Source organism: Vanessa tameamea, chromosome 20 (genome assembly GCF_037043105.1).
Source record: "Vanessa tameamea isolate UH-Manoa-2023 chromosome 20, ilVanTame1 primary haplotype, whole genome shotgun sequence".
Taxonomy (NCBI): Eukaryota; Metazoa; Arthropoda; class Insecta; order Lepidoptera; family Nymphalidae; genus Vanessa; species Vanessa tameamea.
In genome coordinates, this window is record NC_087328.1 from 9,126,648 (window position 1) to 9,147,806 (window position 21,159).

General features: G+C 32.8%; 1 protein-coding gene across 1 annotated transcript in view; it reads left to right on the forward strand.

Annotated features, from left to right (window-relative positions):
• LOC113401647 (aryl hydrocarbon receptor) overlaps positions 1-21,159 on the forward strand; it is a 127,932-nt gene that overhangs the window by 64,850 nt on the left and 41,923 nt on the right. The window contains exon 2 of the mRNA XM_026641639.2: positions 7,206-7,396. The gene's annotated coding sequence lies outside the window, so the exon portion shown is untranslated. The remainder of the gene's footprint in view (positions 1-7,205; positions 7,397-21,159) is intronic.

Here is a 21,159-nt window from a genome sequence, read left to right on the forward strand (position 1 = left end):
TAAATAAGTCGATTGAAATTTAAATTTCAAGCTCATTTATTCTTGTTTAGTTGTGTATGTTACAACCAGTTGGCGATAGATGGCGCTATTTAATTGTGTGACACTTCTAAATCGCACTTTCTAGATTTGCTACGGGATAAAGTGTCAAATAAATATTATAAATCGGATAAACCCTCTCGATTAGATATTGCGACAGAGCATCCCAACATCTGAACCCGCTCATATCCTATACGAGTTACTATCACCACGTAGGGTTACCTTATCCGTTCCGTAAGCATCCCAAGGACGCCCTACACGGTCCTGTTGACAACTGCTGATAACATTAATTTGTTGGAAAACACACACAGCAGACACCGACCGCGCCAGCAAGGTCGAGGTCTCTTACTCGTTGACATCTAGGCGTATGACGACGTATGACCATATACAAGTCACTCCTCCTTCGTTACGTCGACGCCGTCTTTAGCCGAGGTCTGGCCTCACAGAATGCTCCCTTAGGTCGCGCTCGCCTCGTAGCTCTTAAATGTTCTTCAAACATCTGGATTATGTATTTTAACTCGCCTTCCGGCCCGATGACACTGAAGAGGTATTTCTACCAGTGAATTTATTTAGAAATGCATCATGTTCCAGAGAACGCCTACAAACAAACAAATTTTACCTCTTCATAACAGTAGTTGTATAGAAGTATTAAATATTGTTGTTATATAATATCTACTACCGGAAAAGTCGTAGCGTTATTACATTTTGCAACAAGGACTACATACATACATAATTGTAATAAAAATATGCATAAATTATTATGCCTATAAAGTAGCTTCGTTAGATATCAAAGAAGCAAATCTATAGATCGTGATAGTATTTTTTTTTTAATATCCACATATTTTTTTGATATCTTAATTTTCAGCATGTCTGGATCAAATCTTACAACAGAATTTTAAGCCAATTCTACAGAACCGTCTTAACTGAAATTTGGAACACGCTTGTGATCTTTTCACAATAGAAAAGCATATATATTCTAAAACATGATGAAACTTTTGAGTTAGTCTGCATACCAGCTAAGGTTTCCAAAAATAAAACATAATTTCTATATATGTTTGCCTTTCAATATAAACATTATATATAGATTAAAGCTGTACTATTATTCTACCCGTTGCAAACCGGAACGGTTAGAATAATGGCTAGTTAGAAATATATTTCGTAAAAATTTTGAATTTAATAAGCTATGTATGTCCCTAAACTCTAATAACAAATAATATTCAGTTCACTACTCACGTACATATGTACATACTTACGTATAATAAATGACGCTTACAATGTATGTGTTGATTGCGTACGCATAACTATAAAACATAGTAATTATTAAAATGACCGTTTCATTTCTGAGAAAAAATAATATATTCTGCGAGTTTTTTGCTCGTAATAACGGTGAAACAAATGGTTTTACTATATGACGTACACTTAATAAAATCATTCAAACGTAGCGATGCAACACATCGACTTACTTCGAGAAAACTTTCTGATCAAACACCAGACATATTGACTCGTACGGATTGCGATGTTGCATTACGTTTTATCGTATTTTAAACCTAAGGCCCAGTGGTTAAAACACTTAACCGGAAAATAGGATTCATATGAGTTTAATTAACTTATTTAGATAGAGAGATATTACCTTACTTTACGTTTTTTTTTTTTTAAATCATTCAAGTCATTTTTCATTCTAGGCTAAGGAAAGTATTATTTATTTATTCAAAGTATCCAAATATACAACATACATAGGAAACAATTCTAGTTAACATTAATATATTATTAGTCAATCCCGTCATGTAATTGGTACTTTAAGATATATGATAATTCTTTGATCATAATAGTGGCACCAACCATGGTGACTATGATTTAATATACTTTGTGCCTATAAATACACTGAGTCACTCACCCTTGACACCGGAATATAGCAATGCACTGCCGTTTGGCGGTAAAATTAGTTATTTATGGGTGTTACCTACGTGTCTCGCTTGCAGAAGGCCCTAATACGAAGTACTTTATACTAATGTATTGTATATATAACTGATCGCGCCAATGATTGAAGATGGAGAAATGAGAAGAGTATTTTGCTCTTGAATAATTAATTTAATCAAATTAACATAATATTTTATGTAAATAATTTATATTATTATTTGACGTCCAAGTCTCCAAGCGTATTCTTCTTTTTCAAAAAATGACGTCTCGCCGTAATTAATTTTGTACTTTACGTGAATCCCGTTACGTATCGGTTTCGCAGCCGGCCGGTCTCTGACAACACGCTTGCAATTGTATGTAGGAGCGAGATTCTGCGACACTCGCCACGATTTTACAACCAATTCCGGACTTATAAATGTTTATTTCTGTAATTTGTATAATAATTATTTGAAAATGTGAGTTGACTTAAAAACATTCTCGTCTACCGTTTTCACACAAATCGAATTAAAAAGAATTTATTATGAAGGATTGAAGACGTATTTTCCTCGGATTGACGGCTGCAGCTGGATGCTGGCGATGTCCTGGAGGGCGAATAGTCTTGGCTTCGTTTTTCGATAGGTATTACGGTAGGTGGATTGTTCGGTAAAGATCACGTCGGGGCCACCAAATGATCGCGCCAATGATTGAAGATGGAGAAATGAGAAAAGTATTTTGCTCTTGAATAATGAATTTAATCAAATTAAAATAATATTTTATGTAAATAATTTATATTATTATTTGACGTCCAAGTCTCCAAGCGTAATCTTCTCTTTTTTCAAAAATGACGTCTCGCCGTAATTAATTTTGTACACAGCAAGGAGGTTTTATTTGGCTCGAACAATAACCTTCGATATATTTATCGCTTTACTTATTAATATATGTTGGTCAATTTATAGCTTATACTGAGGAAACTTGGCTGTTTTGAATGAAAATCTGCAGTGAGTATATACACGAAACCGGACTGGATCTGCGTAGTGATATAAACTCCAATCCGTCCACCCAAAAAGACAGATTAACTACAAAGCTGCTACAGACTTTTTAAATTTGTATATGTATAAATGATGAGTTTGTAACCTTGCATAGCGTTAGCATTTCTATAAATAAAGCAACGATCTCTCTTCAAGAATAATATTTAATATAGTAGGTATTCGTATATGTAAGATATACATTACATAGTAATAGACAATACCTATTCACATCCAAATAAAACTTAGTCAACCGACCATCGATTATAACTTAATCGAGTTACAATTTATAGAAATAATCGGTCATTGATTTATCGATATCCATCGCTTATAATTTCAAAGAAAATTCAACCTTAGAACATGCAAATAAGTTACATTTTTGAATGCCAATGTAATGGTGGATGAATATAATTTGTATCGGAAAGATATCAAAGGAGAGCTCGCGTTTGATACCACCTTTGAATAAATCAACAAAAACGACGGGCGGCAATGAGTAATACCCGAATATATGCAGTAATTTTAATAGTAAAAACTGTGGAGTATCGCTTGTTTTATTTTAATTTTAATTATTATTGTTTTGAGATGATTAAGATTAATGAATATTTCGAATCAGGATACAACACAACAGAATACTAAAAAGATTGTAAGCAGACACAATCAAAATTGAAAAGATTATTTAATTGTAGTTCGTATTCGCATTTATCAATACAAAAGCTATTCAAATATATAATTTAAATGAAAGTACACCACAAATAGTATAATCAATTTTAATAATATAATAATATACTCAAATGGATTAGCACTATATGTCCTGCCAATCATCGTTACCGGTGTATATTAATGTCTTACTAAATGTTTACTTATATATATATATATATATATTATTGTTACGTTAATCCTAAAATTCGAAGCTCTCAAATTATATGTAATTTATTTTATCTGTCTATTCTTAGATCAAAAAATTTTTACTATTAAAATTATCCACTCCATGGTTTCTTCGAGTTAACATCATCTATGCAAGCGAGTTGTGAACACAAATTAAGAAAAACAAATAAGTTTTTATACGATGGTTGTAATTTAGCGTTAACAAATGTTAATTAAAATAGATCACTTTATGAGTTAGAGATTATGTTTAATGTATTTGTATCGAAGGTGTAGTTTAAAGAGAACCTTCTAGAGTCTTTGCCTTTCTTTTGATGGGATGTAGGAACGTCAATTTAAATATATATAATTATTATTTTAATATAATTATTTAGAATTAATTGTCGCCTACGACTCATCTCGCGTTTTAGGGATAGGACTGTATTGTTGTGTTCCGGTTTGAAGGGTGAGTGAGTCAGTGTAACTACACAAGAGACATAACATCTTAGTTCCCAAGGTTGGTGGCGCATTGGTGATGTAAGGAATGGCTAATATTTCTTACAGCGCCATTGTCTATGAGCGATGGTGACCACTTACTACCAGTTGATCCATTTGCTCGTCCGCCTACCCATATAATAAAAAAAACAAAAATACCGATTTTTATATTTAAAGTGATCGACATATGTAAAATCTAAGTATAAAAGAAAGTCGCTTCCCGCCGTCTGTACGCGTAGATAGATCTTTTAAAATACGCAACGGATCTTAATGCGGTTTCCGTCAATAAACAGATTGATTCAAGAGGTTAACTTATATGTAATCCCTGCATAGTATAGTACAGAAAAGCCAATAATTTCTTCTTATTATGTTTGTTTGTTGTGAAGCCGGATAGCTACTTTTTTTATAAATAGTTCGTAATGTTAAAACAAAAGGTATTCGTATACTAAAAGCTTAATATATTATTAAATATTATAAACAAAAAATATAATTTGGTGTTGATGATGATTGATGAGCTTGTAACTACATATGTACAAACAAACAGCGTTAGTTTTTCGTTTAAAGTATTATAATGTACGTATGTTGCCAGCATTCGTACCTATTTTAGAGTTTAAAGATCGTTTATTTCTCATGAAAACATAGATTAAAAATACACATAAATATTACTAACTATTAGTATCAATTAAAAGTACTCGTACGGAGACATGCATATCCAATTACAAAATTAAATAGTTAGAATAATAAAATCAAAAGTGGTTACAATACGATCAGTATAACCACGGGTATTAGTTTATTATTATTTTCTTTGACATATAATAGATAATTTAAAAATATAACTGAGTTCCCGCAATATTTTTCTTATCAAATGTTTTTGTACGGGGATGACGAAAATTTTATGATTATTTTTTATACGAGACTGTATTTCAAATATGTATTATTGGTTAACCCTTTATTCATAACGTTCCCACGATTAAACTGCACACCTTGACACGATTGTGTTGTGTGCGTGTGTGTACATATATATTGATTTTCATACGAAAAGGAAAACAAACTCTTTTGTTTCAAAGTTTTCATTAATGTCTATAGACAAAGAGGTCTATACCAAAAGTCGCCAATTTGCTTTCCCAACATAAATCAAATCGTAATAAACTGGTATATTATATTTCTCCAAAACTGTTGCAGTAATTAAAATTAGAACGATAGGTTTAAAGAGATATTAAATTATAAATACGTAAGCAATATTCATACGGACTCGATTCGCGCGGCCACATAAATAATCGATACAAGAATAAATTAGTTAAATAAATACGATTATGAGTTTTCAGTGGTCCAGTGTTTATGACATGTCCCTATAGTCCAGTAGCACACTCTAACGAGGTTTGAGTCACGCGAACACACTTGTTAGCATAACTTATACGGTAAGGGCGAGCTTGCATATCGCTAGATTTTTATAACGCTCCGTTATAATGTATTATAACGGTTTTTTTTTGTATGACGAACAAACAAATTGATGTTTTAAAAAAAAAAAAAATACGAACTAAGTCTTAGGAATGATTGTTTCAGTAATAACTACATTTAAATTTCGAACGACGATTTTTGCGTCGGTTTTTTTTTTGCGTAATCGTTTTTTATAGTACTTATTCTTAAATGTATGCATGTATAAATCGATGTTTTATTCATTTCGTTTCGTATGCGTTAATATATCATTTGTTGATTAAGTTGGAACTCTGGACTGTCAATGTAAGCCTTCGCGGGAAGTTTCTTAGTATAAACATAGTAGGTACAATTAACGTAGAATTAATGCACGCCAATTATTTTATATAATTTATAACAAATGTAAATTTACTCGGTGGTAGGGTGTACCTTCCCAGTCAGAATAGTAATATATATTTGTTATAAAATATAAATGCAGAAGTTGAAATACTTATAAGTTTGAAGTACTTTAATTCGCGACCAAGTCTGTCCGTCACAGTGTATTTAAACGCACTCGTGATATAGCCACGTATCGACTCGAAAAACTCACGCGCAAAGTAAGCAAAACAAGTAATGTACGTGACACCGTACATAGGGCTTTGTGCAAGCCCGTTGGTGTAGGTACCTCAAACTCATCAGCAATACTTAGCATTGTCGTGTTTCGGTTCGAAAGGTGAGTGAGTCAGTGTAACAATAGGATATAATAATAGATCCCAAGAGTAGTGGCGCCTTGGTGTTGTAAGCAGGGCCGGATCTACCATATGGCTTTTTGGGCTTCAGCCCAGGGCCCCGTGGATTCAAGGTGGTTTGCAGCTCTGCAAGTCCTGCAATTAATCAAACCCATTCAATTGATTTAATTCAAGTCTACGTTCAGATATGTCTTAGGTGGGCCCCTAAGTACTTTTGGCCCAGGGCCCCCTTACCTTAGCCCTGGTTGTAAGGAAAGGGTAATATCTCTAACAGCACCAATGTCTATGGGATGAGGTGACCGTTTACAATCAAGTGGCCCTTTTGCCTGTCTGCCTAACAATATCATAAAAAAAAACAGTTTTCGCAACGCATAATAAATAATGTTTATTCATAAACGTTTTTTTTTTTTCCTGTAAATAGTAAAACAGAAAACATCAAATATTAGTAAATATATAAATATTTGCCAAGTAAAAAGTTTAACCTATAAATGACGAATATTGATATAATATATTAATATATTATTTTATTGTTAAAATCGATGAGATGTTCGGGCAACATCAGGCATACTCTTAGATGACTTATCAAAACTTTCGAATCGTCAAGCGTTACCAGCGATTCTGAATGAGAATTCAGACAGAAACTCAATTATACTCTTTTACAATACATACAATTTATTATTTATTATTTACTTATCTATGAAGAGTTTTAATATATTTATTTTGCAAACAGCATCAAGCCACCATCAAAAGACGGCGTCACAAAGAGTAACCCGAGCAAGAGGCACCGAGAGCGTCTCAACGCAGAGCTGGACACGCTGGCGTCTTTGCTACCCTTCGAACAGAACATCCTCAGCAAACTCGATAGGCTGTCCATACTGCGACTCTCCGTCAGCTATTTACGGACTAAGAGCTACTTTCAAGGTCAGTAATAGAGTTAAGAAGTTATGTTTAAAGACCCGTTTCACTTAAATGCTAATTGATATTTTCTTGATATTTCATCAACGTGATCTAGCAAACTTCATGTTAATATATTGCGACGGATTCATCCTTTACTTTTTGAGAGGAAGTTAGTGGTTTCTTTCTCTGCCAAGCCTGCACGAGACATATTGAATTGATAGTAGAGTACGGAATCCGTTCGCGTAACGTAGTTTATTCAAAACTGTTTCAGAAAGACCTTTCATTTATTATAATTATTTTTTTTTAAATACATTTAATAGCTATTTACTATATTTCTGATTAACTTCTCGTAGATCTTGTAATTTATTAAAATATCATATTAATTTATTCTTAATTAGACAACCTACTTTCAGTGAAATCTCTTTTCATGCTTCAAGGAAAACCATTATTTCAATACTATTAAGTACCACAGAAAAAAAAGCAATAAAGACAATTTTGATATTAACTTTTTAAATATGATTATGTTATCCTGACTGATGCCTGTCACGGTGACTAAGCTCAAGCGAGACCAGTCAACTACGCAGAGCATATTACAGTGCACAGGTGTGTGCACAAACACAGGTGCGTTCTATATTCCCTCAATCTGATAATCTGATGCAAATCCGACACGACGGGAAAGATTTCAGGCGCAAAATAAACAGTTTTACGTGCGAGACACGAGAGTATAATACAAAAATACCAGTCTCCGGGTTCTTACTGAGAATTTTCCGACGATAAAGCCCAATATTTTTTTATCGAACTTGGGTTTGAATCTAGAACTGTGGAATACGTGGCCCTATTTACCAGAGCAACGAGACAGTTGGACTTTTTATGTAATGAGACCTTTGAAAACGATGTTGGTGCATTCATACAAAACGACATACTCAACTTAAAAAAAATATTCGCTCTGCATCATTTCGCCAGATAATTATATACAAGTTGTGTCGCTTGCTTGATCAAGGAACTTCAGGTATCTGGCCTCCCCAACCATTTATCGTCTCCTTTTTAGTATGTTGACGTAATCATTTTTATCTTTAATAAACAAGAAACAAAAATAAAAGTATTTCCAACGACAGAACCATATATACAAAACAAAATTATACGATATATACGTACTTTTAAGTTTGGCAAAAGGTTATGTATATGATAAAAAACTAGGATCATATTAGTAGTATAGATATATTAATTTAACTATAAGTTATTAGTTAAAATTGAACTAGCTAGTCTTAAATTTTTTCTGTTTATATTCAGACTAGTTGTCGTCCGAGAAGTCGCTCGTGTTTTAGGGTTTGGTCATCAGGTATAAGGAGCCTATGTCCTTTATGGATATCAAGCTTGCTTTATACTAAATTTGGTCGTAAAAGAGTAACAGGCAGACACAAAAACAGAGTTATATATTATTAGTATAATTCTTTTTAAATGACCTACTTTAGTAAAATATCATAAGACAACCCAAAAGTTATCCAATTACCAATAAAAGACCGATTACCGTGAAAATAAAATACCAAAATCTCAAGGTCATCGACCGACCATTAAAATATCATCAGCAAACATTACACAAACAATTTATACCGCGATTAAAACTAAACCATATTAAATCATTTCGACCCCGGACCGATTTGCAAAACAAAAACTCGACTTAGAATCGAATACCGATGTATCGATTACTTATAAATGTGTTCCATGACACGTATTTAACGTTGTCAGGCAATTTTATTATGCTACACCCTTTATTAATAAATGAGTCGTGTTCGCTCGATTACGATTCAGAAGAACGTAATCGATACAAACCGATTAGATTTCGTTATTTCATCGATGCAGATTCTACTATTGCTACTTTTCTATTTTTTCTTAACTTATAGTTAACGTCGTTTATCCTTGCAATTATTGTGAGTGTGAAAGTGAGTCTGTCTGTTTGTTTGATATGCTTTCACTTCTCATCTTCGTAACCTATCATCATGCAATTTTGTTTACACATTATCAGGGGTACAGGAAATGACATAAGGTCTGAACGTTAAGCCCTTTCCTCGTCCTCACTGGCAACAAGTATAAATAGTTTTAATAGATACAATTTTATACAGACTAATGCAATTCAAGAGAAGGCTCCACGCAGTAACAAAATTAATTTGGAAAATTATCAGCGATTTCGGCTGAGTAACATAATCAAGTATCAATTGATACAGCCTTAACCAACAGCAGTGAATTACTTTAATCTCAATTGTTGTTGATTTATATACAGCTAAGTAGCATTTGTTGTTGATGTGGCGGGAAGTTTTTGACAGTGTCATCAACGTACATATCACCAACACAACAACAACAGTGTGTGAGTTGTCTCGTATTACTGTACAACGACAAAAATGGTAGACATTACAACTCATTGCCTAGTTAACTATATAATACATAAATGGTTATACTTCTTCGTATTTTAATATAAATAATATTATAGTTTGACATGAAAACATTAATAAAATATAACGTCCCTATTTATGGAAGAAGAGCTGAAGCGTCAAAATGACGGCTTCAGGAAATGATATTTAAAGTCTTTGCTTTAAATAACATTTAACAAAAGCACCATTTTGACGCATTCGCGTTTTTTATATACAAATTCGATTTAAGAAAATTTAATTTAGATAAAAATAAAATCTTCAGTTTAATTATTGATCAATTTATATCATGTTAAAATTTAAATTTACACATCGTATAAAATAAAATCATAGTGGTAAATAGTAAAAATATTGTAATTACTGAATTCTTCTGGTAGGAATTTCCGTAATAATGTCTGAATATCATCCATTGACCAGTCGTTGTACTGCAAGCTTCAATACTATTTTCTAGTTGAAGGATTTTTGAGTCAGTGTAATTACCGCCACGAGGGACAGCATCATAAATACCAGCACTGTTGGAACATTGTACGTGTAGCAAATGCTATTCTTCTGTGACAGTGTCCGGACGGTTATGATCACGAACCAAAGGTGTCTTCCTCTTAGAATAAAAAAGGCTTCAAATTTTTTAAATAATATTTTAAGCAATAATACAAAATAAGTCAGCCGCTTTATTAAAGCGCTTTCGATTGCATACAACAAAACATTAAACGATACCAACATTTTGTTTCATATATTATCTAATTCAATAAATCAATAGGTCGCTAATTTGTATGTGTTATACAGACTTGCTATGTATGTGTAAACCTGGAGACCTGTATCGTTTAAACACAATGTACGAATTGAGTATTAGTATTGTTACTACGGCGAGTTGAGCTGTTCACCGCGAGCATCAGCATCAAATGTCGAACTATTCGAATGTCGGTTTTACGGAAAAACCCTTTGATTTTTACGTTTTAAGTCAGTTGAAATCAACGCGTCGATGCGAGCACACGTATATATACCCTTTAAACGTCTATCATATATTTATAAAATTGTCTAACATCTTCACCGAGAATAAATTTCATCCTACTTTATACTAATATCCTAAACTTTGTAATTCTACCTTCCTGAGTAGGTACCACCACACACATCATTGCTTTTTACAATGTCAATGTGGCAACTTTGTCAGTCTACCTAGAATAGATTTTAAGCTTCAAAACAAACATAAATAACGTAACGCAATGTTAATTTCACTGTCCACAAAACGATAAAAATTTAAATTCAAAAATAGAACTAGAATTGAACGAGCCCTAATCGAATTTTAAACAAATAAACTCGATTCTATGCTAAACGATACAATCGAATAAATACATCAATATCCAATTAATCGATAATTGGAACAATAAATACTAAGAAAAACTTACCACTTTGCATACGCTACCAGGACGCATGCGCGTATATCATTTACTGAGTTATTAATGCTCTTTATAATTTTATTCTGAACGAGTTTTCGAATATAAAAATCAGTAGGGGGCGATTGGTATATGCTTTATTGTGTACAGACGGACTTTTGGGCCGACGACGTGAATTGTAATGTGTACTGGCGAGGGAAAAAGCGTTATAAGTTTTCCATGTTTAAATAATATTATAAATTAAATATTATTAATTCTAACTAAAATATTCGACATTTAACGCAAATCTGTTTGTGACAAAATTAACTTTTGTTTGCAGCTTATGTACTCAGCTCGTATTTACTTCATATTACTATAAGGAATAATTATTAACTCTAAAACAAAATAATAAACCATTTTTTCACTAAAGCTGCTCATTATTTAAAGATTCAGTGAATGTGTACGATCAAAATTGTTAACGTTTGTATATATTATAAGGATCTCTTCACACCACTGTACATTCAAAATATCGATAATTCTAATTAAATCGATTGTTGAAGCATCGATTACACGGTCTCTCTCGATTCGTAAAGATTTCGCCGCGCCGCGGGTAGCGAGATAGTTTAAACTTAAAATACACACGAATATAATATTCAGCACCGGTAGCAGTAAATTATTAGTATTTCTCAGTATTTCTGTCGAACGCTGAATATATTTAAGGATAATTGTATTTTGCATTGCTTAAATGCTTAAGTCGACAAGAGATATACTATAAACATAATCTATACATAATACATAATAACATAATCAGCCTGTAAATTTTCCCACTGCTGGGCTAAGGCCTCCTCTCCCGTTGAGGAGAAGGTATGGAGCATATTACACCACGCTGCTCCAATGCTGGTTGGTGGTATACACATTTGACAGAATTTCGTTGAAATTAGACACATGCAGGTTTCCTCACGATGTTTTCCTTCACCGCCGAGCACGAGATGAATTATAAACACAAATTAAGCACATGAAAATTCAGTGGTGCCTGCCTGGGTTTGAACCCGAAATCATCGGTTAAGATGCACGCGTTCTAACCACTGGGCCATCTCGGCTACATAATCTATACATATAATAAAATCGGAGTGTCTGTTTGTAATATTAAAATAACCGCGTTTTACTAAATGCATATGTATGTATACACGGTACATATACCTAAATAACATTTTTTACAATTTTTGTCTATCTGTTTGTTCCTGCTAATCTCTGGAACGGCTGGACCGATTTTGACGGGACTTTGACTGGCAGATAGCTGATGTAATAAGGAGTAACTTTTTTTTTAGAATTATTTGTAAAATAATAATAAAGTCGCGATTTTTTATTAAATTCAAACGCACACGAAGTCGCGGGCACTGCTATTATAATATATATGTAGTTACTACGTATTTCATTTGAGAAAGACAATGCTTATAATGTTATTGCCAGTTCTTCTTGGTAGAATCTTAATTCTAAAACGTTGTCTACTGGACTAAAGTCTATTTTGATTTTGTTTTAGATATTGACTTATTACTTTCTTGATATAAGCAGACTTGAATTCAACAAATCGTAATTCTTTATTCAAATTAAATTATTAAAATAAAAACAAAAAAATGACGTCATCGAGTTGGTTGTAAAAATAACAAGGAGTATTTACTACATAAATGTTACATAATGTTTACACCGTGCCTGCCGCGGCGGGGCACGGTCCGGAAGAGCTGTATCGATCCGAACTAATTCAGTGCCTCCACTGAATTTATTGATGTTGCTACGAAGTACCGAAATGCTATAAAAATTGGTATTCGTATCGAGTTTACTATGAAATATTTATGTTTCGTATCATCTATTATGAAATAACGATATTCTTATTAGGAAATTGCTAATAAGAATTTGTCACAGTCGTATTACTGTGGGAAATTAAGTGTATATGTTACTTGCACACAGATTCATACACTTCCGATACTAGACTGTACAGAATCAGTAACTCTTTTGTGGTTCAATCTTGCCTCTTTGCTATATCTTTATATTTGTTTATACTATACCTATTCAGGGTATATATTGTTCTAAAACTTTTTTTTTCGAAAAGTGCCAACATAATATATAAACATACTCGTAGAGACATTTAGATGTAACTTTACAATATGAATAGCCTACCCATTATTTCGTTAATAGCCTAATAATATCAAACATATATAAATTTGTAAATAAGACATTCGAAGTACGAGTTCGTTACTTATTTAGAAAGGTTGGCTAAGCTGCTTGCATTATGCTTAAATGTCTTGACTTGCCGCGGCGTTGTTTAATCACAACATCAAATTAAGCTGAGGTAAAAACGCTTCAAGTAGCATGATGGATTACGGTTCCTTATCAGACGTTATTGTTTTCCATAAACTACAAAAAAAAAAGACTAATTTGTCACATCGAAGGCTCGCCTTATCGCTCGTAATTGTTTTTGAAATCTAAATGCATCTGATAAAATTTTCTTTTCGAGTTGAAATTTCTAAACTCTACAATGTATTAGGAAAAACACCATTTAAAAACATAACCTAAATACTTTATTAATATATTTGAAATTGAATCTTCTATGTGTACAAAAGTAAAATTTTTTGCTCGTTTTAAGGTGCAACGTTTATGTAACGTTTAGTTGAAACGTTTTTGACGCGTGGATAATTCACATTTAGTTTATACTTATATTGGAATTGCAATAAAATCCATTTTAATTTGTTTGTTAAGGAAACAAATAACCAATTATTTATTTTAAATCCTAACTATGTATATTTAATAATATGATTATTATTGGTAGTTTATATATGGGTTGTATAATATACATAATACTATGTTACCGTTAAAGTGTGAAGACTGTTAGTTAACACGATAGAATGTAAACGGAGCATTTAACTTACAATGAAACGCATACAGCTTAGACAATAATTAATAATAATCTTTAGGGCGTGTTTATAATATAACTGAAATTATAACTGGTGGTAAGCCTTATGCAAGTTTGGGTACCATGCCCTCATTATATTATATTCTAACACTGAACATAAATATTTAGTATCGCTGTGTTCCCGTTTGAAGGGTGAGTGAGCCAGTATCTACAGGCACAAAGGACATAACATCTTAGATCTCAAGGTTGGTAGTGTTGATATGAAGAATGATTAACATTTCTGCCAGTATCAGTTGAATCATTTATCAGACCTATACGACAATTATAGGACAGTTCTAAATCTCTTCCTTACAGTTAAAGAGTAAAATACATAACAACCTTATTATGAGTCGGTTAAAATGTATGTATATAAAATAAGCAAGTTAAAAGGTGTTTTAGTACAGCCCTTATCAGATCAATTATTATTCGTCAACGGATCACGTGCGCACGCGAAATTAACTTTTAATATGCTTTTTATAAATACGTTAATTCTATAAAATGTTTATTCATGGTTTGACGTGGCTTACATTCAAAAAGGGTTGTGTTCCACGATACATTTTCTATTCGGTTGCACATTATACTCGTAACTTGAAAATTATTAATATTATGTTCAGATTAACAATAAATAAAAATTTCGTATATTCTTTTATTAATTTGAAATCAGACGAATATTAAACTTTGTGTAAACCTGGGTTTACCATCTATCGGATATTCTACCGCCCAACACTATATATACAATCCTCAGTATTGACGTGTTCCTGTTTGAAGGGAGAGAGTGGCCACAGGTTGTGGCGCAATGGCGATTTAACACTAATATTTCTTACAGTGGCAATATTTATAGGTGGTTGCGACGAGGTACGCAAATACAGGTAGGCCCTCTCTCTCTCAATCTGATGGAATGGCAATCTCAAGCTCAGGAATAACTTGGTGCCTTGGTGCTAATACTGCCCTATAAACTTTGGACTGTTAAATAATTGTCAGTTAAGTACACTAAATAATAATTAATTATTAAGTTTAGTTAAGTTAAGTTCAGTTTTTCAACTCGAATAATGAACCTAGATTTTCAACAACATGTATAATCTAGACCAGACCATCTAGGTTAACGTCTAGACCAGCTAAAACAAATAATTATTTTACAACAGAAACATTAAAATTTTAAACGCATTACCCTCTTTGTAACTGCTGTAGTCGGTTGTTATGAATACGTTTTATACAATTGAAATAACGTTTTTCACCTGCTTAAGCTTACTTAAATCCGTTTATATCTTCATTAAAGAAAAGTCCCAGGTTCAGCCGTAACAATTAACGTAATATTTTACGGTGCTATTTATAGAGGTATTAAAGGCCGATTATAACGAGTGCTTCGAATTGGTTAATGAGTTAAGCTGGAACTGCTCGTAAACTTAGTAAGACGCACGCGTACGGGGCCTTTATACAGGGTGTTTGAGTTGCCCGCATTTTTTTTAGTACATTCGAATTCGTAATACAAAAAAAAAATTAAGTGAAGATTATTGGGTATATTAACTGAAGTCGAATTTAAATGAATATATTTAAATTAAAATTAGTTATTAAACTAAAAATAATGAACTAAATATATGAATGGTAAACGTAACTTCATCCATCAAAAACCGTATTTTAATTGTAATTCTAGAAGTTTGAATCTATTTGAAATGTAACAAATTTCAAATGACTCTATTTTTTATTACATTAAGTCACCACTAGACATCAAATTAACTACATAAGCTACGATTGTATTTGTATGAAAAGTTTTATATCAATTTTAGTAATGAGCATGAATACATTAGATGCAACAGAAAAAACGAATTCGAAATTATAATAAAATTCTTACTATACTGACAGAAACATTTATATGATTATTTTAAATATTGTGCGTTATGATGTCTGTAACTATCGGTTTGATCAAACATTTATTATCTTACAATTTTTTTTCAGATTAATTATTACTATTGGTCATTGTTTTATTGAGTCCCCTGTATATAATAGGGCGTGGACGGCGCCCGTCCGCTATGCTCTTCGCACTTGTAATGTATAAACACTGTTTCTTGTCAATAAATGCCTACGTGTAAAATATATAATATACTCCGTGCCGCGGTTTCGCTCGCATTGGGGCGGTCCCTTGCTGGCAACACTCGCCTGTAATGTTACAATTTATGATTCGATTACACAACACTTTTGGATTCACGAGCAAAAGTTTTCGTTTTTAAAATTGTAGTTAAATTAATGTCAGATTCAGATCAGATCAGAAAAAGATAACTTGGCAAATTCAAAATGACTAAATAATAAATTACATTACATTTTCTACATTAGCAGCCTGTAAATCTCCCACTGCTGGGCTAAAGGCCTCCTCTCCCTTTGAGGAGAAGGTTTTGGAGCATATTCCACCACGCTGCTCCAATGCGGGTTGGTGGAATACACATGTGGCAGAATTTCGTTGAAATTAGACACATGCAGGTTTCCTCACGATGTTTTCCTTCACCGCCGAGCACGAGATTAATTATAAACACAAATTAAGCACATGAAAATTCAGTGGTGCTTGCCTGGGTTTGAACCCGAAATCATCGGTTAAGATGCACGCGTTCTAACCACTGGGCCATCTCGGCTCTTTTAATAATAAATAGGTAACAATCTAAGATTCGAGCATCGAGATTTTGAGCGTTTGCCGAAAATCGACTCAGTTGTTTTCACAATATCCGACGAAACGGTCGTATTGAGCGCGAGAATATTGATTCGATTTTGTTATTTAGGTTAAAAGGAAAAGGAATGATATTGGCGTAACAGCTTATTTGAAAAATTGCGAGATTGCGCACTGTAATGTTATAAATTGTGTCATTACAATTTGCGCGCTGTAATGCTCAGTACGGCTTACTCATTTATTTAATGTTCGAATCTGAAAAGTTACAATACAGACGTAAGCTCTCAGTTAGGAACCTTCGATTTGAATAACACATGTGTACAGTTTTTCATATCAGATTACGTTTGTGTCTTCATTCTTTAGGGTAGGGTTAAGTTTAATTAGATTGACAAAAAAAAAAGACCCACTGAGATTCTTTCGCCGGTTCTTCTCAGGTCGGGTTGTTTCCTTTTCCAAGCCGGTGGTAGTGATTAATTTGACTATCAATGAGTAAGTGTAATGCTTCTACATTGAATAAAGGAATTTGAGTTTGAGTTGAGTTTGAGTTGAGTTAAATAAGTACCTGTACACAGAATATACAATGTGAAAATTTTTTATTAAGTCGTACTGGTAGTTACTGAGATAAGTACTTGGTGGTAGGGGTTTGTGCTAGCATCATATATTCTACCGCCAAGAAGCAATACTTAGTATTGTTGTATTCCGGTTTGAAGGGTGAGTGAGCCAGTGTAATGTAACAAGGAACATAACATCTTAGCTCGCGAGATTGGTGGCGCAGTAAGACATGGTTAATATTTCTTATAGCACTAATGTCTATGGACGGTGGTGACCATCATCTGGTGGCCTATTTGGTGATTTATGTGATTAATAAGTCAGCGTATACAGTCAACCAAAGGACAAAACAATTAAAATAGACAAAGACAAAACACCCAGTACCGTACTCTCTTTGTTTAACGATTAATCTTTGTTTTTTGTTCATTAGGACGAACTTGACGAAAAATTAAATTGAAAATTATATTTAAAAAATATGTAAGATTTCCTTAAGTATTCACAAGGATTACGATTCAATATTGAAAATTGAGGAATTACAAATGGTTACTTTATAGTATGTTATTATCAATATATTAGCAATAGCTATGTAATATTCTTATATATATTATTTTTTAACATAACAGATATTGTAAACATTTAAAGACCTGTAGAAAATATAAATTCAAGTAGAACTATTCTCTCTTTCTCGAAAAAGGTTAAGACGAAGGTCCTACACCACTATGTTCCAATGATAGTTTGTGGGTAAACATATTGCAATAATATAAAAATAAACGGGCACTTGAAATTTGACGAGGTTTTCCATTGTAACAACTTGCCTAATACACAGGTTTTGGATTAAATGGTGGGCCTAAAACGCAATAAATAACCAACCCCCTAAATACATCAATACCGGTAACTATTATGAAAAATCAGAGCTATAAAATTGCATCATAAAATATCCTTTGAAAGTGAACAGCCAATGGCATAAAAAAGTTACCCTCGAAGGGGCGCTTATATACGGGGCTCAGAATAACGGAGGGTTTGTAAAATTCGCCGACTCCTTGGAGGGGGAGGGGGGTGGAACAACCCTTAATGGCTGGATCGCGTGACTAAATTTCGGCAGTGACCCGACTTGGCTGTGAAAGTGAAAATAATTCTATTGAGTTGATACAACGTTTAAAAAACTTCGATTATATCGCTCGTATAATTCTGTTTTAATCAGATATTTATGATTTTATTTCTTTTTTACCTTGTAAACAATATATACATATGTATCAATAACTAAAAAAAAAAATAAGCAAAGGAATGGTGAGCAAAGCTTACCGCTTAAAACAATCTCGCACAAAATTAAAAAAACCTAACAATTGTTAAAACTTTATATCAAATATTAAAGTCATTCCATTCAGCTATACCGGTAGCTTTTGTCAAAAATATCCTATATCAACAAGTAATACTAGGGTTTCGTTTGACATAAAGTATTGTCAGTTTCTTTGTCTACTGAGAACAATATAAAAAAAAAAAACTTAGCAAGTCCCAATACCAAGAACAGGTAGCATAACTCACTACTAAAATAACCGGCGGAGGTAATATCAGCTCCTGTGAATCCTCTCGCTGCGACGTCGCTAGGTAAATTTCGTTATAACCAAATTGTGAGCATTATTTCGTAAATATTTTCGTATTAAACTTGTTTGTGTGGCTCCTTTCAATGACAAACGCATCGTGTTGCTTTTAATAAATAAGGAACTAGTTGTTATTTCTTACACGTTATAAATAATTCTGGAAAACTTCTGCGATGCTAATTTCATTTCTAAAGATTATATACATTATAACATGCGTCATGTAAAAATTTTTGGCAATATAAATGTACGTTGTAATGAATTTCGATAGATAGACATCGTTGTAAAATAATTTTCACTGCGATTTGTTTTGCGAACAGTACTTATGTTGAACATATTTCATTTTAAAATTATAATATATATAGTTTATTAATTTTTGGGGTATAAAAAGTTACTTATAAACATAAGTGTCCATCCACCTAGCCGAATTGTAGCAGAATGGTAGAGTAAGCTCTTAACCTTCTACTCAAAAATGTTGGGAGATTTACGAGCTGCTTTTATAAAAATATTGTCAAGAAATTCAGTCTGAATGAATGTACTCAGGAGTATCTTAGTTTTTTCTTTAAGGCCTCTAAGGATCAGCTACATACATACATATATTATCTGTATAGCCCAGATATCTCTTGGTATATAAAATCCTATGACCGAGTTCAAAGTACTCATAAGTTACATACAAGAATTTAATACCACTTCATTAAATTAAAATTCACACATACTAACCACAGAGCCATCGACTATCGGCCTGTTTTCCGTAAAAATAAATAAAAACTTTTTCGTCGTTAACTTTACATGTGAAACAAATTAATTATGTTTTATAAAAAAATATATTCTATTTATTAAAAAATACATGGTGTAGTTTTCAGACTAATTAACATAGACTCATTAAACGTTGCCTCCGACATAAATTAACTTAATACCTCATAATAAAAATATTATCTAGGCATGTAGGCAGCGCCCTCTGGGGTGCGTTACTGGCTTTTGTTTACTGAACAGGTAATTCGACATATATACGATAACTATATACCAACTACTGTTGTTTATATTAGTAGGTCGTTGTCAGTTAACAACTTATAACAGAACAGAGTTAGAAGCAGCAAATATAGCCGATTCTTCGTCTCCCTCTACAGTTGAATTGGCGTCCTTAATTATGATTGTGTGAAAAAACCGCACTAATTCTGTCCGCTTACATTTGTGTCTATAATATGTCCAGATGGCTAAATTCTGAAATTAGCCGTCGTGTCTGAGAATCTGTCAAGAGATTATGACATTAAATAACAAGAGTTAAAATGTAATATTAGCGTATATTTCTTTTAAATAATATCATGACATTGTATTATTATTGAACTTAAGGCATTATTCGTATTGAAAAGATCCGAAAAGACCACGAAACGTTATAAAATATCAACATATAGATATATAAACAGTTTTAAACCATACGTTTTCGGAATATCTGGTTATTTTTTTTATTTTTTATTCGCTTGTACATTTGACATTTATATATTATGCTGGACGCCATATCCGCCATGCTGAATTTAATAAGAGATCACATTAAAATATATTTCATGTTAGTATTTAATATTAGTCTCTAAAGGTATTAACAAAATATAACCTTCTAATGATAATATAATCATGTAAAAACAATTCAGTTGATATTATAAACCGAGATGGCTCAATGGGAACCGAGATGGCCCAGTGGTTAGAACGCGTGCATCTTAACCGATGATTTCGGGTTCAAACCCAGGCAAGCACCACTGAATTTTCAAGTGCTTAATTTGTATTTATAATTCATCTCGTGCTCGGCGGTGAAGGAAAACATCGTGAGGAAACCTGCATGTATCTAATTTAAACGAAATTCTACTACATGTGTATTCCACCAACCCGCATTGGAGCAGCGTGGTGGAATATGCTCCAAACCTTCTCCTCAGAAGGGACAGGAGGCCTTAGCCCAGCAGTAGGAAATTTACAGGCTGCTAATGTCATGTTATATAATAAGGACATCAGAAATGCATCAAAACCATAAACATGATTGATGCATAGCTGGTATATTTTAACGAGCAATTATATTTCTTCCCAACGTAATCATAAAAAAAATTGTTATAATGTCTTAATTAACGAAGATACAGAGCTGATATAACCTAATCAATTACTGCTAATGTAAAAAGCGTATCTTTATATGAGAACTACGTCTTGTTTTTTCGTATTCTATGCGGTACGCATCGATCATCCGGTTGATTGATACTCGGTGCACCT